Genomic DNA, 23,577 nt, shown 5'->3' with positions numbered 1-23,577 from the left:
AAAAAAAAAAAAAAAAAAAAAAAAAAGGCGTCAAAACAGTCATCACTGGAAAAATCAGAACTAACTTGGTCCTTGTATATGTTATGCATTTATGGCACCTTTTGAATCATATGGGGGGAGTGGTGTAGAGAGGAGAGGAATCGTAGTCGTCTTGGTGTTTAGGGAATTGAGGGATCTTCCCAGACCCTGTGTCTGCACATTACTCAGCTCTCAGACTCCAAAGCTCAGTGACTTCTCTATGTAGAAGACTCAACTCTCTCTTAGCGTCCAGCCCTAGCAAGGTCCTGCTCTGCTCACTGGCCAGATCAATCAACCTCACCAGCCACTTTCCCCAAGACCCTTGCAGACCCAACTTCAGCAAAAGGGCAGAAAGCGCTTCCTAGCAAAATACACGAAAGCCCTTTGACAGACACACGATGCCAGAGAGACCTGCCCCAACACCCGAAATCACGCCAGCACTTGCTCCATGCAGCTCATTGCCCCCAGAGCTCAGCCTGCCTGTGTCACCACAGTGTGACAAACCTTTAAATCACCTATTAATATATATGTCCCCTGTAGATGAAACACAGACCTCGGCGTCAACAAGAGGGGAAAGGGTTAGGGTCTTTGAAGGAGGCCCGCACAAGAAAAGCCCTTTTTAAAAGTGCATTTTCATCTTTCTTTTTCACAGTGATCTTCTGCCATGGTGGAATGTAAACACCACAGGAATAGACAGAATCGTGAATTAAGGATTTGGACGCCTTGCTTTAGAAGTAATCTTCAAAGAATGCACATCCCAAACATCAGAGTCACACAACAAGGCTCCGAGCTGCTTGTGACTGCCTGGAGAACAGCACAGGTCATACCGATTATTACCAGTTGGGTCCTGAATTGCTTTTAAAAATCAATAGAAAACATGTTCTTACATCTCCTCTACTTGGCAAGAGGGCAGATTCAAGGAGTGCTGCCTTTGCCCAGAGAGAAACCATTTAAAGGATGTCCCCAAGCATTCTCAACCGTGGACATAAATGGGAACTAGGTTTGCAGCTCTCTCGGTAGATACTTTCCCACTAGAGCCTGGTGGCTTCACGAATGGTCCCTTCAGCCTTTCACCTCCATTCCCCAAAAGGCAACAGCTTGGCCACAGCAGCACAGCACAGTGGGAATGGCAGGTTCTATGAGGTAGGCTGGGGGGTTTCACCTGAACTCAGCCACTTGCCCTGAATGTGGGTTTTTTGTTTTGCTTTGTTTTGTTTGGTTTTTGTTTTGGGACAGGGTCTCGCTCTGTCGCCCAAGCTGGAGTGCAGTGGTGCAAGCAGGTCTTACTGCAGCCTCGAACTCCCAGGCTCAAGTCATTCTTTTTGCATGTGGCTTTGGTAAGTCATGAGCCCCAGGTATTTTGTTTGGAAAATCAAACTGATGACCCCACCTCACAGGACTGCTGAAGATTCAGTAAAAAAAAAAAAAAAAAAAAAAAAATGCAGGGTAAGTTACCTGTAGAACTCATGCCACAGGGACATGTTAAAACATCCTCATCCTCCTCCCCCTCCTCACTGTGCTCCTCCCCCTCCTCCTTCTCCTCCTCCTCCTTCTTTGCCTGTCTATAATGGTAATACTAATATTAGTATTAGTAATAGTAACTATATTGCAGCCATTCATTTCCAACCATTTGGAAGCACAGTAAATAGTTGCTGAATAATTTAAGACAGATTGAGCATTGTATCCATACAGATCATCTTCTTTGGGAAAACTCAAGCAAGGGTCTCCCCAAAACTCAAAAGCAAAAGCCATGAAATACGTGGAAGGTGCTTTTGTGAGCACAGAACCCAGAGGCATCCTTTAAGATTAAATCTGTATGAAGGGCACAAAAGTCAAATGCTGAATGATGCATTAATTATGCACAACCAAAGATCTGGGAGAGGTTAAACCCCCATTTGGCAGCAAGTGGAGTTCTTGTATTTGATATGAAATCAGCACACAGTAGTGACTTGTCCTTCCTCTTTAATGTCACCCAACTTCTGGGGGAAGGGTGCTAAAAAGACAAAAGGAAGAAGTAGACATACTCAAGGGTCTTCCTTGTTAAAAGATGAAATCTAGTAGGCATCAGAAATAATCACTCCTCAGAACCACTGCTGGCCAAGGTCAAAAGCCAGACATACCTGGAACAGTATTAATAACATGTTGTCCCACTGGCTCCATTAGGGAGTTATGAAGAGTATTTCTAACTCTTATGGGATGGGCAGTTTATAAGATGAAAGGTTAGAAATCTCTTTCCAATCACACATGCTCACTGCAGCTATACCTTTCAAGAACATCTCCCCAACTTCACCAGATAGAAATCTGAAGATTCTGGCTGGGCACAGTGGCTCACCCCTATAATCTCAGCACTTTGGGAGGTGGGGGCAGGCAGATTACTTGAGGCCAGAAGTTTGAGACCAGCCTGGCCAACACAGTGAAACTCAATCTCTACTAAAACTACCAAAAAAAAAAAAAAAAAATTAGCAGGGCATGGTGGCAGGTGTCTATAATCCCAGCTCCTTGGAGGCCGAGGCACAAGAATCACTTGGACCCAGGAGGCAGAGGTTGCAGTGGGCCAAGATTATGCCACAGCACTCCAGCCTGGGTGACAGAGAAAGACTCCATCTCAAAAAAAAAAAAAAAAAGAAAAGAAAAAAAAGAAAAAAAGAAAGAAAGAAAGAAAAGAAAGATAAAAGAAATCTTCGAAGCTACAAGTTCTTAAAATCACAGACGAGGCTGTTGACAAATCATAGTCATTTCCTTGTCATCTTCTGCTATTTTCTATTGGTTTGAATTCAAACACAGAGATTCAGTGAACATGCTACATGTGACTCTTTCATGAACAGGGCCAGGTCGGCTCACTTCCTGATGCCACTGTCTGCGGCACCTATAAGGTGACAGGGTCTCAGCAGATAAGGGTCTAGAATTGCCTCTGTGATTGTGGCGTGAAATACTCTCTGATTTGGTTAAATGTCACTAATTGAAACAATCTGGAGAAAACCAAGGAGGCAATAAATAAGGTTTGCTAATGTTTATTTACTTATAATTTTCTATAAGCGAGAGTGAGACAGCATCACTCTGTCACGCAGACTGGAGTGCAGTGTCTTGATCACTGCTCACTACAGCCTCAACCTCCTGAGTTCAAGCCATCCTCCCACCTCAGTCTCCCGAGTAGCTGGGACTATAGGTGTATACCACCACACCAGCTAATTTTTTAAATATTTTGTAGAGATGGGCTCTTGAGATGTTGCTCAGGCTGGCCTTGAACTCCTCACTCCACTCCTAGGCTCAAGCCGTCTTCCCACTTCCCAAAGTGCTGGGATTACAGGCATGATCCCCCACGCCCAGCTGTGGATGTTTAACTATGTCTCTAGGTTCGAGGTGTAACCTATCAGAGAAGAACTGGGAAGGGTTACCTGGACCAGAGTGGAGTCTATGGACAACAGCACCCACTGCAAAGCTGCCTCTGCAGGTGGAGCTCAGGAACCGGCATGCCTGACAAGCATCCTTAATAATTCTTCAACCTGCTCTTGGTCTCTTACACACCTCCCCTGTGTTACAGATGGGGAAACAGATCCCACGGAGGTAATAAAGAGCCCAAGTGAATCACCAAAGAAAGGCCAGGACCAGGGATTTCTGCCTCTGCCCTGTGTTTGACTATGAACTGTCACCTGGCCTACAATGGGGGCACACCCGGGGGTGCCCTTGAATACATATCTTATTTTCATTCACACCATCAAACAGCTGAAGTCACAGTGGAACAGGAAGCTGAAGACTTGAACACACTGGGGAAGAGAGGTGAGGAGGCAGACACCAGTGAGGCAATGCCCAAACCCCAGAAGAAATCTGGAAGAACCCAGGGGACGTGGGACTCCCTTCCTTAATTGGAGGCAAGTAACGATAGGTCATCGCCAACAATCACAACGCCAAGGGATTTCTTAATTTCTATATCAAGGAACCCATTCATGATGAGAATTTCACTTCCGCATGTTCTGACTTTGAATAATAGTGGCTTCAAATATCCCTGGTAGACTCTTAGGGTCCTTATTTTAAAAAATAATAATAATGAGCCAACTTTTTTACTCATTGAATTGAAAAGAAAAAAGCTAGCCTTGGCAACCAGATAGATAGCAAATAGTTTTTAGCCCAAGAGGTCTATAAATCATGAACAATTCAACAGGAGATTATTCTAAATATTTTCCAAAGACCCACACTCTTCATTCACTTCTGTTACTCATTAAGGTTTTATTAGTTTCCTCACCCATCCCAAAATGCCCATCCCTGGGTGCCAGACCTCTTGTGTGGTGAGGACGGGGGCAGTGTGTAGCTGGCAAGGCACTGGCACACTATGGGAAGATAAAGAACAATTCTGCCCCCAGGAAGCATGCAGTCTACTTGAGAGAAAATATGTACACAGGGAAAGGATATTTCTATTTAACCAGTAAAGAAATAATATGGATAAAAGGAAAACATTGGATGCCGCAGAAGGATTCTATGAGACAGATGGGAGAAAATCGAGACTTCTTTCCCTCCCCGATTCCTTCCGTCTTTTATTTTTCTGCAAGAATTCTCATTTGTCGTTGACTTGTGGGGAGAAATACACAAATGATACAATCTCAACACTCTCAGAAAACAGATTCTTCAAGTTGCACAAGCATCGTAAGCTCCCCAAGATGGGAGACACTGGGGCAACAGGGTGTGACAAAGGTTTAAAGTCCTTTTCCCCTTCTGCAATCATCCTCTGTGATTCGAGTGTCTCGTTGAAGCCAGTGGGGTTACTCCACCTCACTCATCAGTCAGATGAGCAGCTCACCAATCAGGGGGCCGGGGCAGCATCTTCTCCCGTCTCCACGACGCCTCTGCCCAGGGACCCCCATCAAGCACTGGCAAAGACAAGAACGCAGAGCGACTAACAACTTTATCTGTGTTAATCAGGGCCCCACACAGCTGGCTCTCAGCAGTGACAAAGAACCTGACTCCAGCACTCCGTGCCCAACGTACTGATGTCAAGGCAGAGGCCCGCAGCAGGGACTGCATGGTCAACCTCAGACCCACATAGGCGGGGAAATAGCTTCAGAGAAAAGGCCTTCGTGGCCAAAACCCAAGCCAGAAGAAACACTCTTGATTAAGCCAGTCCCTATCATAACATGCACCCTTGATTAAGCCAGTGCCCCTACAAAGGGAGAACAACTTGGCAATAACACTAATATATTTTCAATAGAGAGACAACCTTCTTTCTGCACTTCCATCACGGCAACCTCGTGGTGGGTTGGGACAGAGTCACAGCTGTGACTTCCATCTCTAACAATGGAACAAAGGATGTGTCATGGGACAGTCTGTTTCACGACATATCATTGTTCTCAAAGGGTCAAGGACACACTCCTAAATTTATATTTTCTTTTAGGAAAGTAGCATTCTTACAAAACATATTTATTAATGGGCTGCCATTTACAAGTTGCTGCTCTGGGTGCTGGGAGTAGAGACCTCAGGAGACTGTTAGGGGTCCTGGCTTTGGGGAGTCTAGTCCTGTGGAGGGAAGGAGATGGGTAAGTGTGCAAACAATCAATAAAGTCAATAAAGATAAGCACTGTGCAGAAAACAGAAAAGGACAAGATAGCAGGTGACTGGGATAGGATAGAAGAAGAGGACAGGAATGGCCTCCCTGAAGATGTGCCACTTGAGTGGGACCTGAGCATTGCACTGGGGCAGCCAGGTAAAAGGTGAGGATGAGGGGGTCCCATACAGAGGAAACAGCTGTGCCATGGCCCTCAAGTGGGATGGAACCTGTGTGTCCAAGGACCTGAAAGGAGACCAGTGAGGCTGGAGCCTGGTGGATGGGGCAGCATGGGTGGCAGATGGGGACAGCTAGGTAGACATGAGTTAGATGGTGATGGCTCCATCTGTTGACTTGAGCCTGTCAAAACCCTCCTTAAATGGACTTTTGTCTCCTAGCCAAGACAGTGGCCTCAATTCTAGCTTCAGCCTGTTCTAAATCTTTCTAATGTGTTCCACTGGCATTTCCCTAAAGGTAAGAAACAGCTGTCTCTTGGAAAAAACAAAAAACCACTGGGCAACCCGAATCCTTGCAACTCCTCAGGTGGGTCATATCGCCACTCCCTATCCTGGCCAGGTGCTGGTCAATGTGTTAATTAGCCAGATCTCTCCTAGAGGGAGAAGTGTCCAGAGGGTGCTAAAACCTTAAGGGGCAAGGAGCAAAGACAGCTGGCAATGCAGCGGTCTGGAAGCCTTTGTCCAAACACAGGGAAGGTGAGGCAGTGTGGCAGGCAGACATCTGAGTTTCGAAATTCTTCTGTAATTATAGCTTGAGTAGAGAAAATGCACATGAGTTCACAGGATGATAAATATTAGCATGCTTCTCCAAGTTCAAGTGAGTTGTCAATAAGACAATTAAAGCAGCATCAATAATATGCACTGTATGTTATTATCTGCTATTCTAAATCCCAGGCTTTTGTGATCCCTGGAAAACAAAGGAAGACAGGCAGCAGTGATACGCATTTTTTTTTTTACACAAGTGAGGATGGAATTCGGCCTTAGTGTAACAGCACAGCACCTGAGGGTGGGGGTGGGGTGGCGGGTGCATCATTCTTAAATACTCTATGAAGAACTCAGGGTGATGAGGGATGGGTTAGGTGGAAAGGACTGTTACAATGGGAAATTAGCAATCCTGTGTCTAAAGCCGATCAATCACATCTATCACATGGCCCCAGTCAATAAGAGCCTGAATAAGTGCTAGCATTGACCTTAATCAACTGACAATCGGTACTTGGAAATCAGAAACTGTAGATTCTTCTAAGAGAAGAGGAAGCTAAGGAAAACTTTGCATGAAATTAATGAACATGAATGAACATGGCCTTTAAGAGTATACACATACACACACACACACATATATACACATATTCATATATGTAAATATATATAGGAAAAACTATATAGGATTGTGCTGAACTGGAATTTGGAATGAACTATCTCTTGAATACAAATTGCAATGGCAAAAGTTTTCATTGTTCCCCAAGACAAAACCTACACAATGCAATCTCTATACATCTGCAGAATCAAAAAATCATTTTCTTCTAAAAATAACTTGCAAAGCATTAAATGCATTGGAATGAGAGTAGATGTTAAAACTACTATTTGTTGACACTTTGTGATTTGGGATTGAACAGAGAAGTTGTCTCCAAATTAATGAGCCAGACGTAATAGAGCACTGTCAAAATATTGATTTTATTTTATCCTACCTATTGTTGGAACTCTTCTGTAAGTTGGGGAAAAATATAATTTTTTCATTAGCGTTATCATTTGTTATTATTACATTACTTGCTATTTATTATGGAAAAGGAATCTCGTGTCACTTTTCGTGATTAATATAGAACAATCACATGGAAATTTGTGGTTGAGACTAAAATAAAGTATCAAATGTTTCCCAGACAATTCTTACTACAGACTGCAATATTTCTTAACAGGAAAAAGAAGAACTGTTGGTTCAAATTTCATAATGCATGATACCTAAATTTAGACCTCTATCTATTATGTACTTGGGTAACAATATTGTTCTAACTAATGTTTTAAAATTACAATAATTATATGCATGTTTATATAGCTAACTTTAATATAATCAAATTAATGAGTGGACAATTGCCAACATATATTCACAGAGTTGAACAGATAAAATTAGAAAAAAAAGCTGTTTCCCAAGGTCTGTTGCTTTATTCTTAAGGATTGCCTTTTATAGTGTCTTAAAACAGTTTTTTCTTTTAACTCATCATAGATTTTTGCGAAGGAGGGAGAAATATTTAAGCAACTTTTCCAAAAGTGTAATAAAAGTCATGCATTTGTTTCCATAATTTTTCTATTGAGTCATTTACATTTTAATATTTTGCATCTAAGTTACGATGATGTGAAATACGATATGTATGCAGGACTCTTTGGAATGTTTACAGTTATTTAATGAAATTTACTTAACCGTTTAAAACCAAATAATGAGAAAAAAAAGTTCAGTATCCAAAGAGCCAGGGCATATTTCATTTTCCACTAAAAAGCATCATAAGAATAGAATTAAAAACTTAACATTGTAATAATTTAAGTAACGAATCGGAAGGCCAGGCATGAGATGTACTTTCAAGTTCAACATCAAATCAAAACGTCCCATGTGATCCTACAGGCGATACCAACAAGGATTGGTTTTCCTGCCAACCTGTCCCTCTCTTGAAAGCGACAGGTCTTCACGGTGAAGAGCTGGGGATGGGGAGTAAGAACCTCCTCAAAAGGTCAGGTCCTAAGTAAAGTACAAATCAGCTGGGAGCAGGGACCCTGCCTTGTGCAGTTTTCCTGGTCACGGATGGAAAAGGATGGAAGGAACATGGAATACCACCACAGTCATGCATAGGAAAGAGGAACCCAAAATACTATTGTGAAACTCAAGATGTACCCTCCCACCCTTTAGACTGCATGAAGTACAACCGAGTCTAACCCAACGCGCCACACAAAAATAACTGTGAACGGACACCCCCTAAACCTGGGGGTGGCCGACCGGGAGGCAGAGGGGAGCCAGGCATCACAGAATCCCTTGTGAACCCCAACAGGAACTACCCTGTGAGAGAGCTTGATTGTTTTTATCTTTGCAGCTAACTTTATTTTCTCACTTCTCTAAGGGCCTGGCCCAGAGTAAATGTCTGGTAGATTTTTGCCTAGGAAGAAGAATAGAAGAAGGGCAAGAGGGAAGGGCCATTTGGAAGGAAGATATTGACTTTGGACACAGGAGAGGGTATCAGGCAGAGAAGACCACAGTAGCCCATGGATGCCTTCCCACTGGAAGTACCCCTCAACAGGCGGCGCTCACAGCAGAGAGGGTGAGCAACCCCAGCTAGATGTCCCCTTCCCCATGCAAAGAAAGATGGCACCACCAAGATCTTTCCAACCTTAGGGCCTTTGCATAGGCCATTCCCTCTGCCTGGAAATCTTCCCTACCTTGTTCTCTGCTGACTTCTTCTTACCCCAAGTCCTCCCAGAGGACTCCACTGACCACCCAGGTGAAGAGGTGTCCCCACAGCCCTCAGTTCTCTCCCTTCCTAGTCTTCGCGGGCACGGTTAAAATGGCTCATATACTTCCCTGTCTCTCTAGAGCAACAGGAACCACAGGGGTCAGGTCCAGGTGCCTGGCACATAGCAGACACTCAGCAAAGATCTGCAGAGCCTGGTGGCACTGCCCAGAGCTCAGTGAGAGAGGAGTGAGATAGGAAGCCTGCTCCCCATGGGCTCTGCTAATTTAACTCTCTCCATCCCTTTTTTACTCCAGCCACACGGCTGCTCCTTGGACAGACCTAGCACAGTCCTGTCTCAGGGGCTCTGCACTTGCCCTTTCCTTAGCCTGGAGTGCTCTCATCCTGGTATCCACCGCCAAGTCCAGGCGCAGATGCCAGCTTCTCAGTGAGGCTTCCTGCCCGACTGGTATGACATTACAGCCACCCCCACTCCCATTCTGCTGTATCCCCATTCCCTGCTTCATTTCTCTCCATAACACATGTCACCATCTGATATACAATGTATTTGGATTATTTGGGTTTTGTTTTTGTTTCTGTTTTTGAGACAGGGTCACCTAGGCTGGAGTGCAGTGGCACAATCACGGTTCACTGTAGCCTCGACCTGTGTTCAAGCGATCCTCCCACCTCAGCCTCCTGAAGAGCTTGGACTACAAACACGCACCACCACACCCAGCTAATTTTTTATTATTTGTAGAGATGGGGTCTCGCTATGCTGCCCAGGCTGATCTTGAACTCCTGGGCTCCAGTGATCCTCCCACCTCAACCTCCCAAAGTGCTGGCATTAAAGGTGTGAGCCACTGCTCCAGGCCTGAATTATTTGTTTATTGCCAGTTGCCTCCCACCAGAATGGAAGCTCCATGAGAGCCCAGATTTGAATCGGTTTGTTCACTGTTTTGTCCCCAGGACTCCAAACAGTTCCAAATCTCAAAGCCTGTCTAGCAAGTGTTGCCCACAGTAATGTCCTTCCCAAGGGCTGTTCCCAGATCCCCGCACCAATTCCTACTGTCACACCTGTATTCTTGCTATTCCACCCACCAAACACTGTGCCCTTAACTTCTTGTTCATCTATTCAACTAATATTTAAGGACCGAGGTCTAAGTACCTCATACCCTTCAGGAGATGGTCCATGAAGCCCTCCTTGCTGTATGGCCTGCTAGCAATGCTTCCCTCTCAGAGCCTGTTTAGTCCAGCTGCTTGGAGGTTCTTCTAGGCTGCCCCTAGAAAGCTAGATATTGTCTCTGGAGCCTTTCATGTGCATGCCAGCGGGAGGTCAGGCTGGCACAGCAATGGGATGGCACTCCTAGGCCTCCTCCCAGGCAGAGCAACCTGTAGCTGGGAGCTGTCCTGGGACAAGGTCCTGGGAGGGGCCCAGATACCCCTCAACCCATTCCCCTGAAGAGATACAGTCCCCTTGGGGCTGTGGAGACCAGACACTGGCTCAGCAGAGCCAGTCCCTTGGAATTCTTTTTTTTTTTTTTTTTTCTGAGACAGAGTCTTGCTCTGTCACCCGGGCTGGAGTGTAGTGACATGATCTTGGCTCACTGCAACCTCTGCCTCCCGGGTTTGAGCAATTCCCCTGCCCCAGCCTCCCAAGTAGCTGGGATTACAGGTGTCCACCACCACACCTGGCTAATTTTTTGTGTGTTTTTAGTAGAGATGGGGTTTCATCATGTTGGCCAGGTTGGTCTCGATCTCCTGACCTCAAGTGATCTGCTCGCCTCGGCCTCGCAAAGTGCTAGGATTACAGGTGTGACCCACCACACCCTGCCCCTCAGAATTCTTACAACACAATCAACGTCAACACTTTTACATCTGGTTTGCGTTAATAACTCACAGATGATAAGTAGGAATAAAGGCCAGGTACACCTCCCTGATGACTCCATAGAAGGCTGGCTGGCAAGTCTGGAGAGATTGGCTCCCAAAACCCCGAGGGTGAGAGCAGATGAAAGGCAAACTTGCCTCACGCAGCATTGTGGTGTGCGCTCTTTTTGGCATGGGTGGGTGTTCAAATACAGCTTCATGGAGCAAGAAGCATTTGGACTGATGCCTGAGAGAAGAATGAGACATTAGGTGGGGACAGGAAAGGCAAGGGTGCCCTGGGAATACAAGAGATGCCTGTAGAACATGGAAAGAAGCATTCCTCACCCACGAGCAGAAGATGGGATGTTGGCCTCTGCTGTAATTCTCAGGCCTTTGACTTAAATGCATTTTAAGAAGCAAAATAATTCCCATGCTCACAAATGCACAGGACAAGTCTCCCCCTTTAGGGTCCAAGGAGTGAGTATGGTAGAATCTTTGCAACTACAACAAGTATGTCTGTCTCATGACTGTCGATTCTCCAACCACCAGGTCTGTTCTAGGAAACCCCATTTGCAGAGAAGGTCCAGGCCACGTGCCGAGAGCCCCAGTCTGAAGGGCATGCAAACTATGTGTCAACAACATAGGTTCCGTTCAGACAGAGCCCAGCACTGCTACCTACCAGCAGCTTGGCCTTGGGCAAGTCACACCACCACGGATAAGCCTCACTTTCTCCATCAAAAGACAGAGAGTGTTCTCAGAATTAAGTTAAATAATATATTGCATTTCAAAGCCCAAGGCCACCTGTCTAATAGGCACTCAATAAATGCTAGAGGGTCATTGACAGGACCCCATCTTGGTTTCAAATTTCCCCGGGGAAGATGGAGTCTTGTTTCTTCATACAGCATCACTAGGGCATTCCCTACTTTCCAAAAGAGACTGGCATTTTCCTTTTGTCATGGATTTGGGATCCCCTGTGGTGAGGGAAAGCCAGCCCAGAATTCTACCTTTTCCTCTGCTGGAGAAAGTAAAGGAGCTCTGTTCAACTCCCCACCTCTCCCTTGGGTGACTCATCTTGAATGCAATGGTCACAGATTCAACTCATTAATTTTATACTTCATGCTTAAGTGTTAGGCTGCTTTGAAATCAACACTTGAATATATACCAGTATAATAATTAGGGGAGTCTCTGGTATGTATATACATGTGTGTGTGTGTGCATGTGTGTGTGTGTGTTTAATTTGGAACCTGGAAACTAGGAGAACATCACTGCTTTCATTTTCCTATTGTGTAGATGCAATAATCTCAAAGCATTTCTGTTCTCATTCACAGTGCCAGTCCTACCTAGGATACACTTTATATATCTAGACAGACAGATAGATGGATGGATGGATAGATAGATAGATAGATAGATAGATAGATAGATAGACAGACAGACAGACAGACAGATAGATAGATAGATAGATAGATAGATAGATAGATAGACAGATAGATAGATAGGAGGGAGAAGGGAGAAAGGGATGGAGGGAGGGATAGACGGAGGGAGGGAGAGGGAGGGAGGGAGGGAGGAAAAGAGGGAAGAAAGAAAGAAATGAAGGGGCCTCCTTGGGATCTTTAGCTTTGGCTGCAGGGAAAAGATGGAAAGCACAGTCTATAATGTCCCTACCAGAAATCCAGCAACCAACCAGTACACATGTGTGCATGTATGTGTTTTCATGTGCGATCGTGTGCGTGGCCTAGAAGCATGGTGCTAACATTTGATGGGTCAGAGTGAGAATATTTGTTTAGTGAAGACTTAGACCCCAGACCCGTCCATAACTCAGTTGACCCTTTAAAATGCATCTTCAGAACGACAGGAAATCTATCAGCCAGTATTTATTGATTCCCAGGTACATCGCTCCAAAGACCAGCCAGGAAGGAAGGAGGAATGGCACTTCTCCACCCAGCTCTGCAGATGACTGATGCCTGCAGCCTTTGGTGAGGCTTCTCTTTCTAAAATATTCAACAAACTGTATTAAACAAGTAACAAGAGTAGCTGGCCATTCATTGAATAGCTGGTCTCAGGGCTCCTTAATCATTTTCTCTTTTAATCCTGATGACCTTATGAGGGAGAAAGAATTAGTCCAATTCTACTGATGAGAAAACTGAGGCTCAAAGATCAAAATGCCCTGCTTACAAACAGCTTGTAAGTGGTGAGGCTGGATGGCAAACTTGGTGCCATCTGATGGGTCCTGAGCTCTTTATCATGGTGTTACACTGCTTTAAAACAAAACAAAAGATGTCTCCAGCTCTTCCTCATTTACAAACTTGATGTTTCCAGCTCAATGAAATAAGCATCTTATTGAGGGAGGAAGCATCCCTAAAAGTTAAATTGTGCAAAAAAACCTTATAGATATGGATGGATCAAGCAACACACATAGACTGTGTAACTCTTGCAAAAACAATTTAATTAGCAAACAAAATGCACACAAAGAATCCTCCTTTAGACTCTCCTCCTTCAGGAACAATGATACAGTCAGTGAAAAGACACATGAAGTTTCCTCATGTTACTCTAAAGGTTAAGAGTCGATTGATGGTAGAGATTAATAAAAGGAGGGTCGCCTTGGCCCCCACAGTCCAGCAAGAATTCCACTCACCTACCTTCAAGATGAAGATCAGTGATCCTAAATACCTTCACGTTTAAGCTCAAATTATCATATTATGATTTTGTGTTTGATTCTGCTAAGTCCTCTGATTCCTAAAGAAACAAGGGCTCCATCCCCAGCCTCCCCAGGCTGCCTGGCCCCTTCACAATGGCCTCCACGGGAGGCCAACCTCTACCAGAAGTGAGTCAAAGAGACAGATTCCAATGCGAAAGTCTGTCCCGGGGAAGGAAGCAGCTGGAAACCACTCATTCTTCAGATCAATGAACAAATTATTTTATTGAAGGTGGTATTTGGAGATCACACAAAAATTGTGTGATTTTCATCTGAGCAATATTATCATGCAAAGGGAGAAAAAGTTTTCTTAACAACAGACTCCTGCTGTCCCCAGATCCACACAAGGGCCTGGTATTTTCACCTGAGCGGCCAGGCTCCTTAGCCAGGCAATGCCTAGAAGAAAAAAAAAAATCTCACAAGAATCTAGCTCTTGTCAACATTTTGAGACGTGAGGATCAAGTTGCTGGTGTCAGTAAAGACAAAGGAGCAGAATGTCAAAATGCAACCAGTTCTTCCGGAAGCATTTGGAAGATGGCACATACTCTAATATCTGGAATATATTACTTGACCTCACCAGACAGTCATCGCCAAAGAATAAACATGCCAACAGGCCAGGCATGCACATTCTTACCACCCCCCTCCAAAGGACAAGCCATATCACCATCCGTTACATCCCAGGGCAGTGTCATGGGGAATGCCAACCCGATGACCAGACCCCAGCTGAGCCAATCATTTGTCACCTACTAAGAAAGCCACTGTGTCTTCCTTGGGGTGGCAGCAGTTATTAAAGGGGAAAATTGCTACCTTGCAGCCTTAATCCATTTTTAGATGATGCAAATGTTCATGTCATCTTGTCTGTACTTCTTCTGCCTTCAAAACAGGCTAGAAGGAAATTTTAAATGGAACTAAAATTCCAATTGTGCGGGGCCCCCCCATCCCAACTTTAACAAAAGCTTTTTCAAAATACTTTCAGGATGAATGTGTACACACAGGGTGAAAAAGCCAGAAAGAAGGAAATGGGTGGGGTTGGGGGGGGCTGAAACAAAACAAAACAAAAACCACACGGAAAATAAATATTAAGTTGTCAAACCAATGATCTCTAAAAAGAATTACAGATGGAGTGTCTGGCTTTTTGCTTAAGAAATGGTGCATGCAATGTCCATGAGAGCTCCAGGCAGGTTGTGGCTTCAGACTGCTCCCAGCTACATACAAGTCCTCAGTACCCGGCAGCAGCAGGACTCAGTGAGCAAGTGGCTTTGCCAAGACCAGCACAGAAGCAAGTCCTCCACTACCAGAGGAGGTTTCGGCTGTGCAGATTAAATCCTTTCATGCCGGGATGTGGCCGCTTTTCTTCCTCCTCGCATTCCCACACTACCACTTTTCCACCTTTTGAACTCTTCTTGGACTGTTGGAGGGGGACTGCCCACCCACCAGCACTGACCCTCTTTCAGGTGGAAACGTTGGGGAATAAAGTTTCTCTGATGCTGTGGAATTCATGCACTGAGTTTAATGAACAGATCCAGCCATGTTCCATCCATGAGATGCTCTCTGCTCGGTGCAGATTTAAGGCTGCTGAAATAGCCACTTGGCATCAACAGATTACAACCCCAAAACTGGGGGCCCTGGCCGGGGAAGCAAAATAATTACAGCACTTTAGCTCTAATTGCAGTAAGACTTCCCAGCCCCTTCAGTAGGCTTCATATAAGTGACAGCCTCTCCATAACAATTTGGAAGACATTGCCTGATTTGATTTAAATAGATTTTAATCGAGAATTAAAATTTTGGGAAAATAACCACACATAAAAATTGTATAAGCCACTTTTTTTCTCTAGTCAATAAGGGATAAGTGTTTCTAGATATTTCAAAAGATAAAATTAAATATCAAGCTATTCAAAGAGATTACATTTTATATGTAATATCTATGTGGTCTGTGATCTGTTTGCTGTCTCTATAGTTACTTGTTAGCTGACACAGCGTTTCCAAATATTTTCTTCCTCTTAATAACAAATTCACAACAATGTATATTTTCTCAAAGTAGCAAGTTCCGGTTGACATTTTTAACTTTCCTTTTCAAGGCGGGTTAACGTTATTTGGAAGGATGACTTTGTTCTCAGTGCTAAGGACAGTTTAGGGAGGCAGGAGTGCAGACAAGGTTGAGACATGCACCTCCCAGGCCAATGCAGCTGGCTTCCAATGCCTGCTCGGCCATGCCACAGCCATGGGTGGCAACAAGTTGCTACACCCCTCAGTTTGCCCACTGCAGAAGCTGCCCCAGGGGCGTTAAAAGAACTAAGCAAGATAATGCACCTGGGGTGTGGAATGCAGTGCCTGGCATGGGGTCAGCACCCAACAGTGGCCACTGCAGGTGTCAATGTTGTGGCCACCTCTGCATACCTACACTGAAGAGCCCCAGACGTTCCCTTCCTCCCATGCCTGGAAACCACAAGCAGGAATGTCTGCTGAATTAATGCCACCTCCCGAGGGTCCTACGATCTGGTCCTTGCATGAACCAAGCTGTCCTTCAAATTTATGGGAATTATGAGGGAATCTCAGAAATGCAAACCAGACCATCATTATAATTAAGGCTGAATGGGCATTTCTGTGATTAATCTCGATTTTAGGTGGGCTTTCACAACCTAAGTAAAGCTACTTCATGGTGTGTGTGTGCGTTTGCGTGTGCATGTGTGTGTGTGTGTGTGCGTAATTTAGTAATAAAGCAACAAAAAGCCTAAAAAATGTAAAGGAGTCCAGGCACAGTGGCTCATGCCTGTAATCTTAGCACTTTGGGAGGCCAAGGCAGGTGGATCACCTGAGGTCAGGAGTTTGAGACCAGCCTGGCTAACATGGTGAAACCTCGTCTCTACTAAAAATACAAAAATTAGCCAGGTGTGGTGGCACACACTTGTAATCCCAGCAACTTTAGAGGCTGAGGCGGGAGGACTCCTTGAACCTGGGAGGTGGAGGTTGCAGTCAGTCAAGATCGCGCCACTGCACTCCAACCTGGGTGACAGAGTGAGACTCTGTCTAAAAAAAAAAAAAGGGGGGGGCGGGGGGGAAGGAGCTTGGTGGTCCCAAATAGACAAACAGAGTCACCAGTGGAGAGGTGGCCTCCCAGCATCTGGCTTAAGAGCCAAGAAGGAGGTAGAGGGCCAGAAATGTACTCCCCAGGAGCCAGGACCACTGAGGTAATCAAAGACCCAACTAAACACAGCTCAGGTAATCAAAGCTGTAATGCCTAGATAGAAAACTTTCAGGTTAATGTCAGCTCAAGCCTACGGTGATCATTTCTCCTGTGTCATAACGGCACTTAATTTTCTAATTGGAAAGCCACAGACTGAGAATAGTAGGTAGAGGAAAGGGGGAAACTTATAGACTGATTTTCCTTCCTGCATCTCTTCCTGCCTTTGAAGCATCCACATTACCTTCCTGCCACCACCCACCTGGAGGCTTAGGTCCACCCCAAAGAGTGCTTGCTCTGGCCCTACCAGCCCCCAAGCCTGGTGTCAGGGTGTGGTGGATGAGCTTTGAGACTCAGGAGCAAATCACAGAAGTCCTGCTGTGAATCTGGTCCCAGAAACGGCAGCTGAACTTGGGTCAAGGGAGATGCTTTGCAGCAGTAGATGGGCTGAGCGTGCCAACTCCAGAGACATAAAGGATGGGTCTAATCCTAGATCCACCACCTACCCCTCCCATTGCCTCAGTTTCCCTTCCCGAATTCAGGACATATATAGTACCTGCCATCATAAGGAAGGTGTAAAGCACTAGGAGCTGTGCCTTGCACACAGTAAATACTCAAAAATGGACAGCCAGGTGCAGTGGCTTATGCCTATAATCCCAACACTTTGGGAGGCCGAGGTGGGAGGATTGCTTGAGGCCAGGAGTTTGAAACTAGCCTGGGCAACATAGCAAGACCCCATCTCTAAAAAAAAAATTGTTAAAAACTACCTAGGTGTGGTGGTGTGTGCCTGCTACTCAGGAGGCTAAAGTGGGAGGATTACTTGAACCCAGATCGAGGCTACGGTGAGTCGTGATTGCACCATTGCACTTCAGCCTGGGTGACAGAGCAAGGCTCTGTCTCTTAAAGTTAAAAAAAGAGAAAAGTATCATTATCCTGCCAGCAAAGTGCCCAGCCTCAACTCACTCTGAGCCTAAGAACTATGCTTTCCACTGCTTAGTTTGCAATGTCACAGTCAGGGGCTAGGGATGCGCTTCTCCACCCAACCTCCTCCCCCCGCCCCGCTCCCACCCCTGGCACCACCTCCATGTGCAGTTGACTTCTAAACAGTCAGAGCTGGGCCCCATGCCTTTGCTCAGATACCATTCAACCATGTGGAAGTTCTCTCCCCTCTCAGATCCCTGGGTCTTCCCCTGTTTGGTACTCAGCCCAGCCCCCAGGACTTACAGGGCACCAGGATATGTCTGTCTCCCCACCAGCTTGTGCAGTCCCCAAAGGTAGGACCACAGCTGACCTCCCACCCCCCTGAAGAGGCCCAAGACGAGGCCCAGAGCATAAAGTGTGGGAAATAAGCTTGATTCTCCCCAGGGGAGATATAGAAATGTCTGGAGACATTTTTTATTATCATAGCTGGGGGGTGCTACTGGCATCTAGTGGGGTAGAAGCCGGGGACGCTCCCAAACATCCTACAACGCACAGCACGGACTCCCACGAGTGCCCTGAGCTGGAGAAATGATGCCCAGGTTCATCTGTTAAGTTCCACCCAAGCCTCACTCTCATCTGAATCTTGTCTCTTCGGGAAAATAAACCCCACCTCGAGCAGGCTCAGAGCATGTGAAAAGCCAAGTACTTGATGCTGCTTATAGTAGCAAAAACTCCACTCTAAGAGAAAGACCAGAGATCTACAGTGATTTTTAAAAGTGAAAGCTCATTATCCTAAGCGAATTAACACAGGAACAGAAAACCAAATACAGCATGTGCTCATGTATAAGTGGAAGGTAAAGACTGGGTACACATTAATATAAAGATGGCAACAATGGATACTGGGGGACACTAGAGGAGGGAGAAAGGCAGGGGCAGAAGGGCTGAGAAACTAACTACTGGGTACCGTGCTCACTACCTGGGTGACAGGATGCATTGTACCCCAAACCTCAGTATCACACAATGTACCCACATAACAGCCCTGCACATGTACCCCCTGAAGCTAAAATAAAAGTTGAAAATTTATTTTTTAAAAATCAAAAGCTGAGAGGAGACTCTCAGGGAGCCAACAGAACCAGCCACAGCAGCCCTTATCACCAGGCACAGTCAACAGGAGCCCGTTGATGGCATCAACTGGCCGGGGGAGGCCCCCACACCCACCCCAGGTGGGCCAGATGGCTTCCCGCACAGCCCACCTTCCTGAGGGGGCTTCCATCCATGTTTGCCTTCTTTTGGGGAAAAAAAGGGGGGGGATTTCAGAAAACTGGCCTGTGTTTCCTAGTGTCTCTATTCTGAGGGTGCATATTCTCTTGTATTTCCTGATTCCTTCATTTATTTCCACCCCAACCCCTCCAACACACATGTACATTACAAACTCACCAGTCTATCCTGGATAGCACAATTGTGGGTTAAAAGGAAATCATCTCAGAACAAGTATTTCTAGTAGGCAGCACCCTTCTTCAGCACACACAGACAGACACACACACATCACCACCACCACCATCACCACCACAACCTAGGGGGCCACTCCCTGGCTTAGCCCATTCTGACCACACACATTATCTGCTCACTCCTCTAAGGACATTCAATGCCACCAAGGGGAACATTACAGCAGCCTGAAGAGTCTAGACCTGAACAACCAATCCCTCTCCTGGGCAAAAGGCTTCCCTTCCAACAACTCCTGAGCAGGTACCGCATGAAGTACACAGGTGAGACCAACCAGGCAGACAGAGACCTCCCTCCCTCTCCTCCCCACTGGCCCTGCTCCCTTCCCTCCAACTCCTCCACAGCCTCAGCCCAGACCGTGCCCTGGCACATTCTAGAGAAGGTGCCAGTGTACATAGCAGGTGTGAGTTCAGAGGAAGACCCCCCTCTCACAAGGTCCCACTAGTAGCAATGTGAGTGAGTTTGTGCCCTGCTTTTAGACTCCAAAATCCAGCCTTCACAGCCTGAGAGATGCCGCCTGACCACCTCTGTCCTTCCAGCGCAAATCTAAGGCCTCACTTGGAGATAGGCTGAGGCAGGGCTGAGCACTGGCCTGCCCTAGGTCCTGGCAGACAGGCCATGGAAGAGACTTCTCTCCTTCGTATGGACAAATGTCGACCTGCAGAAAACTCGCTTCTGTTTTTAAATTTGCATCAAGTCTCACTTTAAATAATGTTGAGAACAAAATGCAAGCTGATATTTCAGCTTACTTAAAAGGCTTATTAAAACACTAAATCCAAAGATGTTAAAAGCTATAATTGTCCTCATTCAGCCTGGAAAATAAACCTATTTGCTTTCTTCTTTTATGATACTCTTCTCATAAAAAAAAAAAAAAGTTCATCTATATTCTCATGAGTATCATTGCTGTCTTTCTTCCCCTCCATTCAAGGCACTTTAAAACACCTGTGCCATTCACAGCCAACTTTTGAGCAAAAGGCAACCACATTTGGGGAGGGCTGTTTAATTCTGATTTCCTGATGCCAGAGATAAGCTTCTCTTGCTCAAAAGTAAGATGGAGTTCAGAGTTCACTTGAATGGGCTCATGGAGCTGACGGAAATTTCTTTGGTTACCTAAGGCGAAGCGAACAAACCTAATCATTCAGCTTTTTGGGGTTCAGTGAGCAACGATTCCACATCTCAGCACTGCCTTCAGTACCCCATGGGCAACTGTGGGAAGTCGGGCTGCACCTTCTAGCTGCCTCTCTGTCCTCTCCCATAATGGGGGTTATTGGCCTCTGACTTGGACCAGAACAGCATGACTGTCGCTCCCTGCGTGCCCCAAGTCTTCCGTGAAGACAGCCCGGCCAGCAGTTAAGTTGCTGAGTTGCGAAGATCTCCAGCCTGCTTAGAAGTTAACCACTCCAGGCACAGAACAAGATGGGCTTTCAGAGCGCTAGTCCAACAGAATGCAAATTTATTGAAAGCGTTTTCTCCAGGTTCCTCATAATTACCATTTATGTCTCCAGGAACTGTTTCCCCAAACCCAGTTTAGGGTGAAAGCATTTTAGAGACTTTCCCTCAGATGACATATGAAGTACTAACCTTTTCTCATACGCCCAGATGTTAAGTTCATTTTCATCACATTTATGTAAATTTCATTTGAACAGTAAATCAAAAGAAATCTTAAATCATTGTACACTATTTAAAAATCAACACTAAATCCGTTTGACTTGCAGTGATATTAACATGAAGACACAGTTAAGGGGCTGAAGGTAGGAGGCAAATCTTCCATGCAATGGTCTCGGAGTCCAGGCCTTCCGTCACATGCAAATATCTCTGCCTGGTCACAATGCATTTAAGTTTGACCAGATTAAGGGTCTTCTGGAAATGAAAGTCTTAAAAGTTTTCCAAACTTTGGGAAAAAGGGTCCCTCGGCCCAGGGGCCTGTCATCTATGTCAGTGTCTGGGACTGAGGCAGAGAAAGTCCACAGGCAGAGGACCAGTGCTGAGACTTCTGGCAGCCGGGTTTCTGCTCAGTGGGGGGAAAAGTTAATTCCTAGGGCTCGGCGGTTCCGCATTTGTCAGGGAGCAGGACGTCAGTGCTATCATTACCAAGCAAATCAGCCAGGCGGTTAATGGTGGAATCAGGAGACATTTGCACTCCGCTATCAGAATGACATCATAACTAAAGCAGCTTTCAGCCAGAAGCCCTGGGCTCTCCCCGAGCAGAGGCCAGAGGGCTGCAGGGGCGACCCCCTGCGACTCCCTGGACTGAAAGCTGAGGCCCCCAGCAGCTTCCAGGCAGGGTGGTGGGCGCAGCCCCAGGCAAGTTCCCAGGCTGGCCCGGCAAACACGAACTAGGGTTCTAGTCTTTCTCCAAGCAAATCGACTTTCCCCCTGGGTTCTGAACGCTGTAAATAATCATTACAATAATATTATATATTTTTAATAAAATTTGAGATACTGTGAAACCACTTTCCTTATCAGGCAAGAGTTGGTATTTTATAAATGCAGCTACGTTTTCGCTATAGGATTGATGGCATTTCCAACAGAATTGTCAATCTCTCGGTGACCCTGTCTTTAGCAAAGAAGGTCTGCACTCTCTCCTTCAAGCAAAAGAAATAAATGATGCTGGGGAAGGGGACGAGCTAAGGAAAAAGCCCTTCCTGCTCTTGTTTTGGTTGCTTTTCTTTCTGTTTAAAAGCACAGCGCAAACACACACATACACACACGCACACGCAGACACAAACCTTAGAATAATGGGGGAAGCATTTGGCTACAGGATTGCATCTACGGCGCGGCGCGACCAGCAGCCGGCCCCGCTCGCTCGCAGCTCTGCCCTCAGCGGTGGCGACTGGGACCGACCGCCCGCCCCCGACCCAGGCGAGATGCCCAACTGCGACCGCGCGCCCCCCCCAAGATCGCTTCCCGAGTCTCGCCACAGGTACACGAGTGGCCCAAACACTTCACCTGGCCCGAAAAGTCGGGAGACGGCAGGAAAAAAAAAAGTTGTGTGGGCAGCCAGCCGGGCAGTCCCGGAGCCCGCGGAGGCCGTCCTCCCGCCGCCGAGCCGCCCGCACGCGAGGCCGGCCCGGGGCGGCGCTAGGCTCATGGCACCTCGCTCCCGGCTTTGCGCGCTCACCCCGGGGCGCGCCGAGGCCACCGCAGGGCACTTACTTGGCACTTGCTTTTGAGTGTGCAGATCGTCGCGGTTCTCACTTGGGTTTTCAAACAAGTTTCAGGGAGAAAGAAGGAGGCAAAAAAAAAAAAAAAATCCAATTATGCAAATGGACTCCGGACTTGGAGGCGCGGGTTGGATCTGACGCTGCTACTGTACGAGTTCTCGGAGCAGCCCCGGGCCGGGCAGATTTATGGGGGCGCGTCACGGCTACGCCAGGTCCCGCCGCCGGAGCATCTCGAAGTTAATTAAAGCGGTAATGTCCACTTTCCCGGCGACCCTCCATGCGTGGGTTTACTATTTCACCATCAAACCCGACCCCGGCGGGGGCGGGGGCCCTATCCGCACGCCTCTCCTTCCCTCTTCTGGCCGCCCCCCTCTTTTTCCTCTCTCCGTCTCTCCCCCCTTTTTCCTCTCTTTCGTCTCTTTAAGTCGCCTGCCTTCCACTCAGTGAACAATGAACAAAGATGTGAGTGATGGGAAAAGATCGCCCCCCCCCCAACCCCAGCAGTGAGCAAAGCCGGTCTTAAAGTAAAAATCCAGTTGCTAATATCAAACTGGGAAAGAAAACAGCGCGTTCCCAGTCTCACCACCCCCTCCACACACACACACACACACACACGCACGCACACACACACGCACGCACGCACACCCCACCCCAAGTTCACCTAAGCCCTGGCTGGAGACTGGGGGGCCAAGGTCAGGGCGCGCGGGGCTGTTCAACTCGCCCGGGACACCAGGGTTGGGGGACTGCGCGCGCTCAGGCCAGGCTTGCTTCCCGCGCCCCTCCCCGCCGGTGCCCTCCGCCGGCCCCCTCCCCGCCTCTACACCGGCCGACCGGGCCCGGCGGCTCGCTCCGGCTGCCCGGCCGCCGGATGCGCTCAGCAAACGCGGCCCCTGTCGGATTTCTGCTAAATTGCACAGCGGCGGCTGCGGCAGCGGCTGCCGGGAGAAGGCGCAGGAGGAACCGGAGGGCCGCACAGCGCGCTCGCTCACTCCGCCCCTCCCGTTCGCCCCTCGCCCCGGCCCCGCCGGCCGCCGGCTCCCACCCGCGCACACGCCCGGCCCCCAGGACGCACCGGGTGCCCGAGCCCCGCAGGCCGGGACACCTCGCAGCTGCCTTATTTTCTGCTAAAGTGAAAACGAAGGCAGCTGACAAATCACGTCTCCGGCGAGGCACCCGTTAGACATAACAATATCCGACAAACAAAACCCGGCCGCCGCTGCCACCCGCGCGCGGGGCTGAGACCCCGCCCTGCTCTTTCTC

At 47.1% G+C, this 23,577-nt stretch overlaps 1 protein-coding gene across 3 annotated transcripts in view; it reads right to left on the bottom strand.

Moving 5' to 3' along the window:
• ZNF536 (zinc finger protein 536) overlaps positions 1 to 23,577 on the bottom strand; it is a 490,720-nt gene that overhangs the window by 465,362 nt on the left and 1,781 nt on the right. Inside the window, exon 1 of one of the 3 annotated variants that reach the window (XM_017873601.1) lies at positions 22,310 to 22,692. The exons of 1 other annotated variant lie outside the window; for it this stretch is intronic. The gene's annotated coding sequence lies outside the window, so the exon portion shown is untranslated. Of the gene's footprint in view, positions 1 to 21,882; positions 21,941 to 22,309; positions 22,693 to 23,577 lie in introns of those variants that run through there. One more of the 3 variants, XM_017873602.1, reaches the window with a different exon arrangement.

Source organism: Rhinopithecus bieti, unplaced genomic scaffold (genome assembly GCF_001698545.2).
Source record: "Rhinopithecus bieti isolate Rb0 unplaced genomic scaffold, ASM169854v2 scaffold_7509, whole genome shotgun sequence".
NCBI lineage: Eukaryota > Metazoa > Chordata > Mammalia > Primates > Cercopithecidae > Rhinopithecus > Rhinopithecus bieti.
This window is presented reverse-complemented; position numbering and strand designations above follow the sequence as displayed.